The sequence below is a fragment of the Pollicipes pollicipes genome, unplaced genomic scaffold (genome assembly GCF_011947565.3).
Source record: "Pollicipes pollicipes isolate AB1234 unplaced genomic scaffold, Ppol_2.1 Scaffold_7262;HRSCAF=8765_pilon_pilon_pilon, whole genome shotgun sequence".
Taxonomy (NCBI): Eukaryota; Metazoa; Arthropoda; class Thecostraca; order Pollicipedomorpha; family Pollicipedidae; genus Pollicipes; species Pollicipes pollicipes.
In genome coordinates this window covers 3,946,982-3,960,773 of record NW_023597055.1, presented here as the reverse complement: position 1 = coordinate 3,960,773, position 13,792 = coordinate 3,946,982, and the positions used below count along the sequence as shown (strand labels likewise).

Genomic DNA, 13,792 nt, shown 5'->3' with positions numbered 1-13,792 from the left:
AGGGGCAGTAGCGTAACAGGGGGAATGACGTCAGACGTGACGGCAGTGTGACGTTACACTCATGTGTGGTTGCAATCCGTGCCAGTTATTTATGTAAAAAACGAATTCAAACCAGGCGGATGACGTCAGCTTTCTCTCATGATAAACAACACGTCGTCCTTGTCCCGTGCCTCTGCGCAATGACGAGCTAAATGGGTGTTCACTTTTAGGACGCTATGCTTAACGCAGTTTGGTTGCACGCTTAACGCAGTCTGGTTGCACGCTTAACGCTGTCCGGTTGCACACTTAACGCAGTGGCACCAGGCAGGGAGAGGGGGGGGGGGGGGGTGTTCGCCCGACGCGACCAGTGTCAGCAGGAAAGGCTTGAAAACAGCCAAAAATACGCAACGTGAGTTATGGACGATTCCTGAGGAGAGCTCCTGGTAAAGCGAAACACGGTAGAGATCGAAGGATTGCGCCACAACTTTACAAATTTCGTTTAAAAAACGTCTTTTGGCGGATCATTGCTCTTAAAAGGAGCGCTGCAAAAACATAACTGTGGATCCACAGCACGTGCCGAGCGCGCTTGATAAGACGTGCGTTCGTCTCGTAGATTTCCCCTTCCTCTCTCGGTAAAACCATGCTCAGTCATGTCGTTGTGGCCTCGGTTCGTCCAGGTCCGAGATCGAACTCTGTTCGGAATGTGTGATGTTTTCCGATTGGAAATTTATCCTTCTCGCTTGAACCTAATGGGTGGGTAAAATTGCATCATATTGGAAGTTTGGATGACAAGCAAGGTTGTTCAGAAAGCTTACAAGCAAATGCTTTGAAAATAGTTCAGCGAACCTCGTACATAATGACGTTTTTTTAAACAAGAAATGGAACTACAGCCGTGAGTCACGATGGCCAACCGACGGTCCACGGTACCCCACAACCACTCGTTTCGCACATGGCCTCCACTACAGCTCAATCGCACGAATTTCCTGTCTCCTGCACGGCCGCAATTTTCGTCTGGGCCCAATACCCCTGAATGGGCCGTAGCTTGTCCAGACTGGTTTCGCTAATTTGTTGTAAAAACTCACAAAGTTCGGACCACGCACGTTCGGGTTCAGCGCGATACATTTTATTGACACAGAAGTGCAGGTACTGTAAATATTTGGAATGCATCACGAAGTTAAATGAAAGCGCTTAACAAAATAATACAAAGAGTTGAAAAATACATCCCATTAAAACATCCCAGCTGTCAATCCGCTTGAACACGAATGGATACGTCTGATGCATACAACTTCATTTCCCGCGCCTACAGCACAACCGAACTAATAATAACCACGCCCGCATAAGCCACAGGGGTCACCGCGGACTTCCTACACATGTTGCGTTCCCTATGAACACACCATCCCTTCCGTTTCCCCGGCCCTGCCACGTACGCCAGGGCACAGCGGCGGTGGCTGCCCGAGCCGGCACAGACCGGCCCTGGCGGCTGCCCAAGCCGACACAGGCCGGCCCCAGCGACTGCCCGAGCCGACACAGGCCGACCCTAGCGACTGCCTGGCCCGAGCCGACACAGGCCGGCCTAGCGGCTGCCCGAGCCGACACAGGCCGACCCTAGCGGCTGCCCGAGCCGACACAGACCGACGCTAGCGGCTGTCTGGCCCGAGCCGACACAGACCGGTCCTAGCGGCTGCCCGAGCCGGACACAGGCCGGCCCTAGCGTCACGTCAGCCGCGCTGGCAGGCGGGTCGACGGACGAGACGCAGGACACTATTCCGCAACAGCAGCGCACTAGCGGACCGCGGGCCACGCAGGCACACGAACAGGCAGAGTACACGGGAAGTAATGCCCGACAACAGTGCACGCTTTGCGCTGGCGGGGAAAGCAGGGAGCACAACCAGCAGTCAATGGTTCTGCTAGGAACAGAAGCTCGCCGGTCGTCACCTCTACTTGCGTTCACACGCTGACAGCGCGGGGGCGCGCGGGGAGACGCCAAGGAAGAACACGAGGGTCACGCTACAGCGGCGCGCAATAACAACACTTTAAAACACGACGAGTCACACACCGACATCCGCGCGACAGGAACTGGCACGAGACGTGAACACAACAACCAAACGCTGGACTGAACCGCTGCTGCGTGACAAGGAGCCGCGGTCAACGCTTAGGACACAGCGCGTGCGAGTCGCAATAACAATAAAAGTATGGAGACAACGAGCCTCGGGCTGCGTAAAACGGGTCATGCTACACTTTCACCACTGACACTAACATGCACCACCCGGGCTTAAGCTCGACGCGGGCACACGGGCCCCGCCCATCTGACAATCCAGCCGCTATCCAGGAGCGCTGTTCGGTCAGCTCTTGCGTCACCAGCGCTGCCGACACGGGCCGGACTGTGCGTGTCGCTGGTGTGTTCGGTGGGCAGGCGGCGGCTGCCGCCGGGCTGGAAGTGCCGCCGTACCGCAGAGCTGCGCCGGCCGCTCCCGCCCTCTCTCTCTCTGTCTCTCCTCCGGCCTCCCGGCGCTCGGCGGCGGCCGGGGCGGCTCCAGCCGCGGCGCGGCCGGCGCCACCGGCGGGCGAGGCTGGACACCGGACGGGCGGGAGCGGCCCGGACGACGCGTAACGGTCCGCCGACTTCGCCCGGTCCGGTCCGACCTTGCCCTAGCTCGGCCGTCACTGGCTCGCCCTCGCCCGCCCCGGACGGGAGGAGGCTCCGACTGACCAGATCTGGCCTTGACAGCGGCGTCCCCGGCCTGGCCTTGCCTGCTGACCCAACCTGAGCTAGTCCGTCCTGATCCGACCCCGCTTCATCCGCCCTGACCTGACCCGGCTCGCCCCTGCGGCCGCGATCGGTCGCGCCCGGCCGGTCAGCCCTCGGGCCACGCCATCTGCAGCATGCGCGCCTGGTTGTGGTGGGAGACGCGGATGACGCACGGCCCCTGCTCCCACGGCTCGCCGTCCAGCTGCATCGGCACCTTGGAGCACAGCGTGACCTGGGCAACCCCGCGGCACCGGTTAGTTACAGGTGCCGAGCTCGAGAGCAGTGCACCGCGCCGGCTGATGCTTCGCCGGACGCTGATTGGCTGCTGCTCATCTCATCTGGTCTCGTTTGTCACGCAGGATCGTGACATATCAGACTTGGCCGTAATTATGTGAATGCATCTCTGCCGTCCAAAGGTAAAACTGGCGTAACTACCACCACGCAAACTGACCAGGAGAAGCACTTTCAGCTTTCGGCGCATCGAGCCACTTATACCCCTAGAAAGGGAAATTTGGACATATTTCGGAAGCAAATATTTCCGCATTTGTGTCTTTAGGTCACAAGATGCAGGTCTTCGAGCTAAATCGACTATCGACAACTCTATTTCCAAGAAATTGCGCTACACATTTTCACCTTTTGCTGTCAGAACCATATCACGTGGGTCTATCGCTATCGTGGGTCTATCGCTATCGTGGGTCTATGTATCAAGTGGGCGATAATAACCGCGCGAGCCGCCCTCTGGGATGAAAACAAACACGATATGGACGGCTGGAACACATATGCACGCAGCCAACCAGCCAAGGTGGCAGGTCTTGCCCGGTTGTCCCTGTGCGGCACGCTCGTCTCGGGTCACGAGTCCCAGGTGAGGGGATCTCCCCCGACCTGACGCAGGCAGAGGCTAACCTCCCAGCCCATAGGCATGGCCACGCGCTCAATCGCCGCAGCTAGGAGCGGCGGACCTGCCGCAAGCCGCAGGGTGCGGGCTCGAGGCCTAGTTTCGGCAGGCAGTTGCATTATGAGACACTTTAACGAACGAAAAAATGTTTAGCGAACGAAAGATGCTACATCTTTCGTTCGCGGGGCACGGACGTAGGCGTCCCTGAGGTATTAGTTTTCAAAGACAACTACACTCCATGAATGTGGCTAGCCTTTGATTTGATATCAATGGTCCAAGACCCAAAATCATCACGGATAATGCCCCGTTTCTGGCCCTGCACCGCGCGATCTAAGCAGGGTGCAGGGTACATGCTTGCTTTCATCTCATGAGGCTCACCGCGGGCGGCCGTTTCGGTTTTTCCCGCTACAGTTGACATAGCACACTGCGACGCCGATGGCTACAGCTGTTCAGCAAGCCAACGTCACAAACCAAACCGCATCTCTGCTATTGACGCCAGGAGCGGTGCTAGGCGAGCCCGCCCGCCCTGCCCCTGCTCCGGCGCCAGGAGCGGCCGTCCGGGGCCGCGCCGCTGCGCCGGTGCTGCCACCTACCTCGATGGTGCGGGCCTGCCCGAGCCGCAGCGGTTCGGACAGGCCCACCTGCATCTGGGCGATTGTGAAACGACGAGTAGACGCAGAACACCTCCAGTAGGCCGTCGTCGGCCCGCTGGCAGCCGGCGGGCCCGGCGCCTGCGCCGCGGGGCAGATGGGGGTCACCACCAGAGGGGCACGGCGGTGGTCCGACCAATCACCGCACGGGCCGAGCACTACCGCGTTCGCACGAACGCGCCGCGGCAAGCGATGTCAGGCGATCACATTATGGTGATCTGGTGAACAACGGCGCGCCGTTGTGTTATGGAGTCAAAGTTGGTGAGTTTCGCGCACACGGCGTCGTGGCGTCCAGGTGGCAGCACCGTCGGAGCCCGCCCAGGTCAGTCCAAGCCTGGATGCGCGGGTTCGGCGCGAGACGGACGGAGACGACAGGACACCACGGCGCGATGAATCATCGAAGACCTCCGGAGTGCCGACCACGCGTCTCTCAAAGCCCACAAAGCCTCGCCCCATCTTCCTTTCTGTGCCACGCCTAACAGAACCAAGCCCCGCCGCAGCTGCGCTCCGAGGTACCTGTGCTGACCCTGCGCCCAGCCCAGCTCCCCACCATCAGCCCCGCCACCTCTCGACAGCACCCACCCTGTCCCAGCTCCCAGGGCCTGACGCCGGCGCCCCAGGTGGCGATGTTTCTGCACCACCAGCGCCTCGATGTCGGGCAGCTCCACCAGCCGGCCGTCCATCTTCAGGGTCAGCTTGCGCTGCAGGGTCCTTGCACTCGCGCTCCAGCACGTCCTTGGTGCCGTAGCAGAAGTAGATCAGCTGCGGGCGACAGGTCAGGGCGGCTGTCACATCCGGGCCGTAGGGGTACGTTTGAGACGGCCGGAAGGCGTCAGAAGAGAGTCCGGGCACCCTGTCACGCACAGGCGCTTCAAGGTGGCGTAATCGATTGAGAGTCTGCCGACGCGACTATCTCGCGGACCACGCAAAAACGTGAGCGCACGTGCACGAAACCGGAAAGATTCAAACCCTGGTTTTATCATGGTAGAGGAGAATACGCAAAGTAAGCACGCAAACCCGAGAACGAAGTATCATAGACACCCGCAGAAGCCACCGTCAGTGAGTGCTCAGCTGACTGAATGGTCACCTTTTGTTTGCATTATATTAGTGTCTGTGCTGTATTGTGTTGCCATTATATGGATGAACTCACCAAAAGGGTCCAGAGTCTGGACTTCGGACATACATGTCGTTCAATTCTACTTGAGCCACAAAACAGCCAGAGCAGGTAAATAATAAACCACCATTAATTAGAGAAACTTCACTACCGTTAACAAATCAACAGGCAGCCTATGACCTGTGAAGATCTCCCAGAGCTCCATAGCGACCCCCCACCTGAACAAACACGCGCCACATGACTCAGCCGAGGCTTCCGGAGCACACCCGGTCAGCAGGTCAGGAGCCGGACTGAAGGGGCGTGCCCAGGCCTGGCCACGCGTCAGCCCGCCTCTCTCGGCCCGGCAAGCACCTTGTTCACCAGCTGGCTGCTCCAGGTGTTAGCCCGCCCCCTCTCGGGCCAGCAGGTATTTTGTTCAATAGCTGGCTGCTCCAGGTGTCGGCCCCCTCCCCCCCCCCTCTCCAGCCGGCTGTTCCAGGTGTCAGCCTCCCCCTCTCGGGCCGGCACGCACCAGGCGTCATCCCGCCCCCCCTCCCCCCCCCTCCCCACCTCTAGTGCCGGCACGCACCTTGTTCACCAGCCGGCTGCTCCAGAGGTAGTGCGGCGACTCGCGCGTCTTGTGGAAGTTGAGCGTCACCAGCGCGTCCACGCCCAGGCTGACGTAGTTGGTCATGCGAACCGTGGAGCCGGGCAGGTGCACGTGCCGCAGGGGGTCCAGCTGCACCTGCGGCACGGCCAGGGCTCGGCGGTCAGCTGCTGCACCTCCGGCAGGGGAAGGGCGGGGCGTAGCCGGTACACCTCCGACGGGGAGGGGCAGGATCAGGCGCATCCGCTTCACGGGGGTCACATGAGCCGGCAGCCAGTGTGCTCCACCGAGCAGTGCCAGCGTGCCAGGTCAGTAACGTACCTGGGAGCTGCGGAGTGTTAATTATAGCCGGACCTACGTGGGGGTCACGGGTCCGTTACATTCTAGCAGGCGAGAGGGTTGACAAGAATGAATCTACCTGACAGCTGTTGAAGCTTCTCTGTAGTTGATCTTTCATGTTTGGGATATTATACCCAATATTCGTATGCGTCAACGTATGTATTAGTGTATCCGCAAATATCAGAGTATTCCCAAAGTTAACCCAGCAAATATTCCGAAAAAACCCAAGCTAAAATCGACCTTAACCAGGTCATCGTATCAGCTGTTTTTGGTTCTACCAACCACAGATTAGGCAGAACCACAAAAGAAAACTTCGCGCAAATTTGACCTAGCCTCTAACATACTCGCACAACCTCAGACATAGTTTGATACTGGCCACACCAGTACAACGACGTCAGTAAGTACAGTGGCTTAACTACTTACCTCACGTTTTAGATGCAAGCGAAGGCCTCAACAATGGGGGGGGGGGGGACTCAATGGAGCAAATCATATCCCACACTGATGCCCTTCCTATCCAGCTATCCCTAAAAGTAGGTCAAACCGCGGGGGTTCGCCCCCCGGATCGGCACAGCACCAGCTCAGTCAGCGGCGCGGCCATCGCCGGAGCCCGCTTACCAGCCAGCGGTCGACGAGGATGACCCGGGCGTCGGCGAGCCGCCGCAATGACACGCTGCGGGTCCACCTCGGTGTAGGCCTCGCCCGAGCCGAGCACGCGCGACAGGTCGTTGCCGGTTCCCCAGCGGCAGGATACCGACGGCCGGCGGCGGCTGCGCGGCACCGCCAGCGTCAGCGGACAGCACCACCAGCGGCGGCCCACGCAAACACCGCCGCTGGTGGCGGCGCATAGATGGCGGCAGAGACACAGGCGGACATGTCGGCGCTCATTGGCTGGCGATCGGCGTGGAAAATGTGATTGATAACGGTTAACTCATGCTGGAGTACAACCCACTGGCAGGATGATGGCTGGCGGAGACTTCATGGATGTCCGTAAGGCTTTACCGCAGTGTGATGCTGTGTTAGTCAGCCAATGTGTACAGTTAGTACACAATCACGATTCCCAAATACCTGATGGACATGAGACCATCCGACCACGCCAAATAAGCTTCACACCAAAGGGTTCAGGGCTTACATAAACGGAAATATGTTCAACGCGTTCAAGAAAGAAATATGTTCAACACAGAGCGCCATGCACCTGCCGTCCCGTGCGAAACTGGTACAGCTTAACATAACCAAACTTCTTCAAATGCAACAATACATGGGGCTGAGCAGTCCAAACTGGCACACGCAACTTTACCCCGCTGCAAAAACGACAACAGTGCCAGAGCAGTGCAGTGACCTGCCTCGAGCCTGAGGTTGTCGATGGCGTTCAGCACCCAGTCGACCGTGCCATCACCTCCGGCCACGAGAACGCGACACCTCTCGGAGCCCACCAGGTGGCACCACTCCAGGCCGTCCTCCGGCCGCTGCTCCGCCAGGTCCACCACCTGTCGGCGACATCGACAACTGACAGTCTGGACGTGGCTCACTAGATGGCATTGTCCCCGACCGTCCTCCGCGGGCCGCTCCGCCGGGACGCGATCTGGTGGAGGACACCGGCAAAGTAGCTGAGGTCTTCACCAGTTCTGGTGGTAGCCCCCCCCCCCCCCACTACCACCACAATGGCATGGTCTAATACCAACGCACAAGTCAACTACTGGGCAAAGACACTGAACTTATTTTGTTACGTGGCCCACTGCAGCTATCAAACATTGGAACATATGGCAAAGCTGAGATCCTTCATTCGATATGGTATGAACGCAAATAGACGCAATTATTGGTTAATACTGAAATATCATTCAAAAACTGGGAGCCATGATATGCGTAGGGAGAACGGAAGATGACACAAAATCAACACCGTCACATACAACGACGGCACGAGGGAGATACGACAATACGAGCTAATCCCACAGAACCCGTCATGTTCTGATCCACATTTCACCCAAACTGCAATCGCCGAGTCTATACCACAACAGCGACGCCGACTTCGGCGCCAAGCGCAGGCCTGGTCGGCCCCGTGGATTCAGTTTCGGCTGGGTCGAGCGACGGAGCGTGACCCGGCTGGGGTGGAGCGACAGAGCGTGACCGGGCTGGGGTGGAGCGACGGAGCGTGACCGGGCTGGGGCCGAGAGACGGAAGCGTGACCGGGCTGGGGTAGAGCGACGGAGCGTGACCGGGCTGGGGTGGAGCGACGGAGCGTGACCGGGCTGGGGCCGAGAGACGGAGCGTGACCGGGCTGGGGTTAGAGCGACGGAGCGTGACCGGGCTGGGGTGAGCGACGGAGCGTGACCGGGCTGGGGTGGAGCGACGGAGCGTGACCGGGCTTGGGGTCCAGCGACGGAGCGTGACAGGGCTGGGGTGGAGCGACGGAGCGTGACCGGGCTGGGTGGAGCGACGGAGCGTGACCGGGCTGGGATCGAGCGACGGAGCGTGACCGGCCTGGGGTGGAGCGACGGAGCGTGACCCGGCTGGGGTCGAGCGACGGAGCGTGACCGGGCTGGGGTCCAGCGACGGAGCGTGACGGGCTGGGGTCGAGCGACGGAGCGTGACAGGGCTGGGGTCGAGCGACGGAGCGTGATAGGGCTGGGGGTCGAGCGCCGGAGTGTGACCGGGCTGGGGTCGAGCGCCGTGGCGTGACCAGGCTGGGGTTCGAGCGACGGAGCGTGACTGGGCTGGGGTCGAGCGACGGGGCGTGACTGGACACCACCAGGTGCCGGCGGCGGGGCAGGCGGCGCGCTGACCTGCGCCGGGTTGAGATATCTCCGGAACGCCGAGAGCACCTGCTCGCCGTCATTGTTCCCCGACTTCCGATTACCTGCGGACAGGGCCGCTCCACCGGCGTCAGAAGCATACAGGGTCCCAGCTGAGTACGCCCGCTGAGTACGCCCGATGGGTACAGTGACGTCAGGGGCAGACGGGGGGTCCCAGCTGGGTACGCCCGCTGAGTACGCCCGATGGGTACAGTGACGTCAGGGGCAGACGGGGTCTCAGCTGGGTACGCCCGCTGGGTACGCCCGCTGGGTACAGTTCCGTCAAAAGCAGACGGGGTACCAGCTGGGTACGCCCGCTGAGTACGCCCGGTGGGTACAATGACCGTCAGGGGCAGACGGGGTTCCAGCTGGGTACGCCCGCTGGGTACAGTCACGTCAGAGGCAGACGGGGTCCCAGCCGAGCACGCCGGCTGGGTGCAGTCGCACGCCGCTGCGCACGAGGTCTGCGATGCAGAGCTGGGTGCAGAGCACGCCGCTGCGCACGAGGTCTGCGACCGGACCTTTGACCCACGCCAAACAAACAGGAGCGCGGCGGCCGCCCACAGTGAGTGCCTGCGATGCACGTGATCAGAATCCCGACTGTTCTGCCGATGTTCGCGTACACGCCCGCGGATCTACGCGGACAGAGCGACAATACAAATTGGAGGTACAACGGCAATATAACTAGGAGGTATAACATGGGTTTTATCTGGATAGTTTGAGGGCAGAACGAACTACCCAGCTACGCCTAAATTCTGTTAATTCTACAACGTGTGACGTCCGCTAAGATCGTAGATATCATCGTACTGTCCCGGCATACTGTCTACCAGGCTGCTGTCCACTGGGCTTATATTGACCGTCGACATAACGACAATAATTATCCCACCTCCAGTCCGCCCCATCTGAGTATCCGTCCGTGACGTCACACGACCGTCGGTCGGCAGCGCGGCGCGAAGGCGCCTCCCCCCCGCGCGCGCGCGCCTCTGACGCCGCCTCACCCACCGATCACCACCAGCGGCGTCCAGTCTCTGTTGGCGGCCGCGCCGGGCTCTGCGACCTGGGAGATGGCCAGGCGGCGAGGCACGGTGCGGGTGGCGCGCACTTTGACGCAGTGCGGCGGCACCACGAACTCGGCGAACTCGCCCAGGTCACACACCTGCCGCGCGCAGGTGGGCGTGACAGAGGGCGGGTCACGCAGGTGCGCTACATAGCCGGACGGAGAGGGGACCGGCGCCACGCGCCCTGTTTCAGGTACTACCCTTAAGGTCAGACATCTCTGATACCTGGTCGGACGGTTCCTTCGAAACACGTCCCAACAGCAGTCCTCGCCATCATGACCCCTAGTGGTAGTCCTCAGGTCAGACATGCCCCTTCCCAGCGGCAGTCCCCACCTTGGACATATGCTCCTAGCGGCGATGCTCACCATCGACGTGCTCCCCGTAGTAGTCCTCATCTCGCCTACGTTCTCCACAGCAGTCCTCACCTCGGACATATTCCCCGCAGCAGTCCTCATCTCGTTCACCTTCCCCGCAGCAGTCCTCACCTCACCCACATTCCCCACAGCAGTCCTCACCTCGCCCACGTTCCCCGCCGCAGTCCTCACCTCGGACATGTTCCTCCTGCACTCGTCGTGCACGGTGCGCTGACACCAGCAGCAGCGCAGGCCGACCAGCGCCGGCGAGTCGCCCACGCCCGCCTCGCACACCTCGCAGGCCGAGTCGAACGGCAGGTTCCCTGCGGCCGGCCGCGCACGCGCAGGTCAAGCGTCGCTGCCCGCGCGCAGTCCTCTCCCCATCCCCCACACATCAGTCCCCAAACGGCGCGTCTTCCCAGACGGACGCACGGTTCGGCCCGTCCGCGCGGGACAGCCGCGGGCTGGCGGCCGTCCAACGCGGACGAGCCGGAGCACGCACCGGACACGGTCACTGCCACTGGAGCCGGCCCTCGTCACTGGCACCCATGCCGCAAGAGTCGGCCCTCGTCACTGACACCCATGCCACAGGAGTCGGCCCTCGTCACTGACACCCATGCCACTGGAGTCGGTCTTAGTCACTAGCACCCATGCCACTGGAGTCGGTCCTCGTCACTGGCACCCATGCCACTGGAGTCGGTCCTCGTCACTGGCACCCATGCCAGTGGAGCCGGTCCTCGTCACTAGCACCCATGCCCACTGGAGTCGGTCCTCGCCACTGGCACCCATGCCACTGGAGTCGGTCCTCGTCACTGGCGCCCATGCCACTGGAGTCGGTCCTCGTTACTGGCGCCCATGCCACTGGAGCCGGTCCTCGTCACTGGCACCCATGCCACTGGAGTCGGTCCTCGCCACTGGCACCCATACCACTGGAGTCGGTCCTCGTCACTGGCGCCCATGCCACTGGAGTCGGTCCTCGTTACTGGCGCCCATGCCACTGGAGCCGGTCCTCGTCACTGGCACCCATGCCACTGGGGTCGGTCCTCGTCACTAGCACACCATGCCAGTGAAGCCGGCCCTCGTCACTAGCACCCATGCCACTGGAGCCGGTCCTCGTCACTGGCACCCATGCCACTGGAGTCGGTCCTCGTCACTGGCACCCATGCCACTGGAGCCGGTCCTCGCCACTGGCACCCATGCCACTGGAGTCGGTCCTCGTCACTGGCACCCATGCCACGACACCCAACCACTCAATGCCACTTATGTTACAATGTCACTTATTTGATCATTGCGGAGCTCGAAGCACGTGCGTGGCAGAGCTGTTAGTTCGCAGCATGCTGCGAAAAAGCTCGATGTCCTTTGCTCAGGCATATTACTTTCGTTTTGAGACCGTTCTGAAATGAGAATGATATACCTAGCAAAATCACACGCATTCCGGCCGAAGCAGCGGTTCCGTGGCTACCTATATCCTCCATCACCGTGTAACAATACTCGCAGAACCCCGTTGGTGCCGAAACAACTCTCACTGGACCCAACCCAAACTTCGCTCGGGCACTCCCCAATCGTGCCCGTGCTTCATCCATGACGGGGAACGCGGCAGGGCATGCGCGGCAGCGGGCACATCCATTTGCATGGAGTCCGGCATGGTCCGCTCCAACCTCCTTGTCACACAGGTAGGCGACAAGGACTTAAGTTTGATTAACATGATTAGAGTTTAGATTTTAGCATTATTTCAATTTAAGGATATCTCAACTGCGGAGGTCATTCCACGCCAGCCGATTCCTTCCCACACGCTCTACCGTGGAGCGATCCTGATCTTCCCTACACGCCCCTCCCTCCCTCTCTCCACCGGGCGATGCGCTCGGTGGCGCGTCACCGGCCGACTCACCCTGCACCCAGTGGTGTTTGTGGGAAGTCTCGCGTGACGTCACCGCCTTGCAGGTCAGCTGCTTGTTGGCCGAGCGCACGCACGGATGGCAGGCGCACACGCCGCATTGCGTCGCAGCAGGCGCCCTGTGACGTCATCAGCAGCGACTCGCAGATGTTGCAGTAGCTCGGCTGGCGGACGGAGGGGGAGGGGTGTGAGGGCGCGGGCGGCGAGCGGAAGAGTCTAAGTGGGCTCCTGTTTGTGACAGCTTGTGAGGCGTCGGGCATATGGTCCTCCCCTGAGATAGCCACTGCATCTTCCTCTGGGCTAGCCAATGAGCTCTTCCATGACCTAACCACTGCGCTCCCCCCATGGGCTAACCACTGAACTCTCCCATGAGCTAACCACTGAGCTCTCCCATGAGCTCCTCGCGGGGCAATTACCGAACTCATGATCAGCCTCGGCTCTTCGCCCAGCATCACGGCACAGCAGGACGCCCCAACGACCACGCCGACTCGGGATGACTGAGCGCCTGAGTCCATGCCCCAGTGTCCCACCTGAGAGAACATGCGGTGTGGGACCAGCGGTGGCCGCGCCGGGTGTCGCGGGTCAGCACGCGCGGCGTCCGCTTCAGCATGCGGCGCACCAGGAAGCCGACCAGCAGCGCCACCAACACCGAGGCGGCCGCGTCGCGAACTGACACCTCTGCCTCCATGGCCAGGGGCAGGCTGGCGCGGCCCGGTCACGTGGCGGAGTGGCGCCGCAGTAGGAGGGCGTGCTGACCGACGCTGGCGCGGTTGGACCAGGCTGCTCTGGAGGGTTCCTGTTAGTAGCCACACTTAAACTGGTATCGAGGAAAGGGGGGGGGGAGAGAGTTACCTCTCTTCATCCTTGCATAAATCTGGCATCACCCTACAGGATTGCACAGAATGGCAAGAAGGAGGGAACACATTGTCCCCATACCTCCAAAAAACTTTTAAGCAATAAAGTACAACTACTCATTGCTGATGGCCAGTGCCACAAATGCCAGCCCACTTTGGACATGTGCCATGTGCCTACTGAACAGCAGCATGTGTCAGCAACTGTTTACATCACTAAATCATGCCATCTGATGTGCAGTACCATTGACAGATGATAAACATCAGATGTATGCAACACTATCAGGCTGTGAACCAAACCATAAAAGTCAGGTAATTTTATCTGACAGGCATCTGATCCAAATTGTCCTGGATAAAGCTTGCATACTGAGTCCAAGTCAAGATCAGGCTGCCCAGCATGTGATTATAATAGCATACCCAATGCCTCAGCTGGAGTCAGTATCATAATTTACAGGAAGTGTTGAAAAATTGATTCTAATTAGATTTTATTGAATCTGGAAAAATGTACTCTTGACTCCTTTAATAAAATGTAATACTC

At 60.1% G+C, this 13,792-nt stretch overlaps 1 pseudogene; it reads right to left on the bottom strand.

Annotated features, from left to right (window-relative positions):
* Window positions 1–2,764: 2,764 nt before the first annotated feature.
* Window positions 2,765–13,091, bottom strand: LOC119114113 (diacylglycerol kinase epsilon-like; annotated as a pseudogene).
* Window positions 13,092–13,792: the final 701 nt, after the last annotated feature.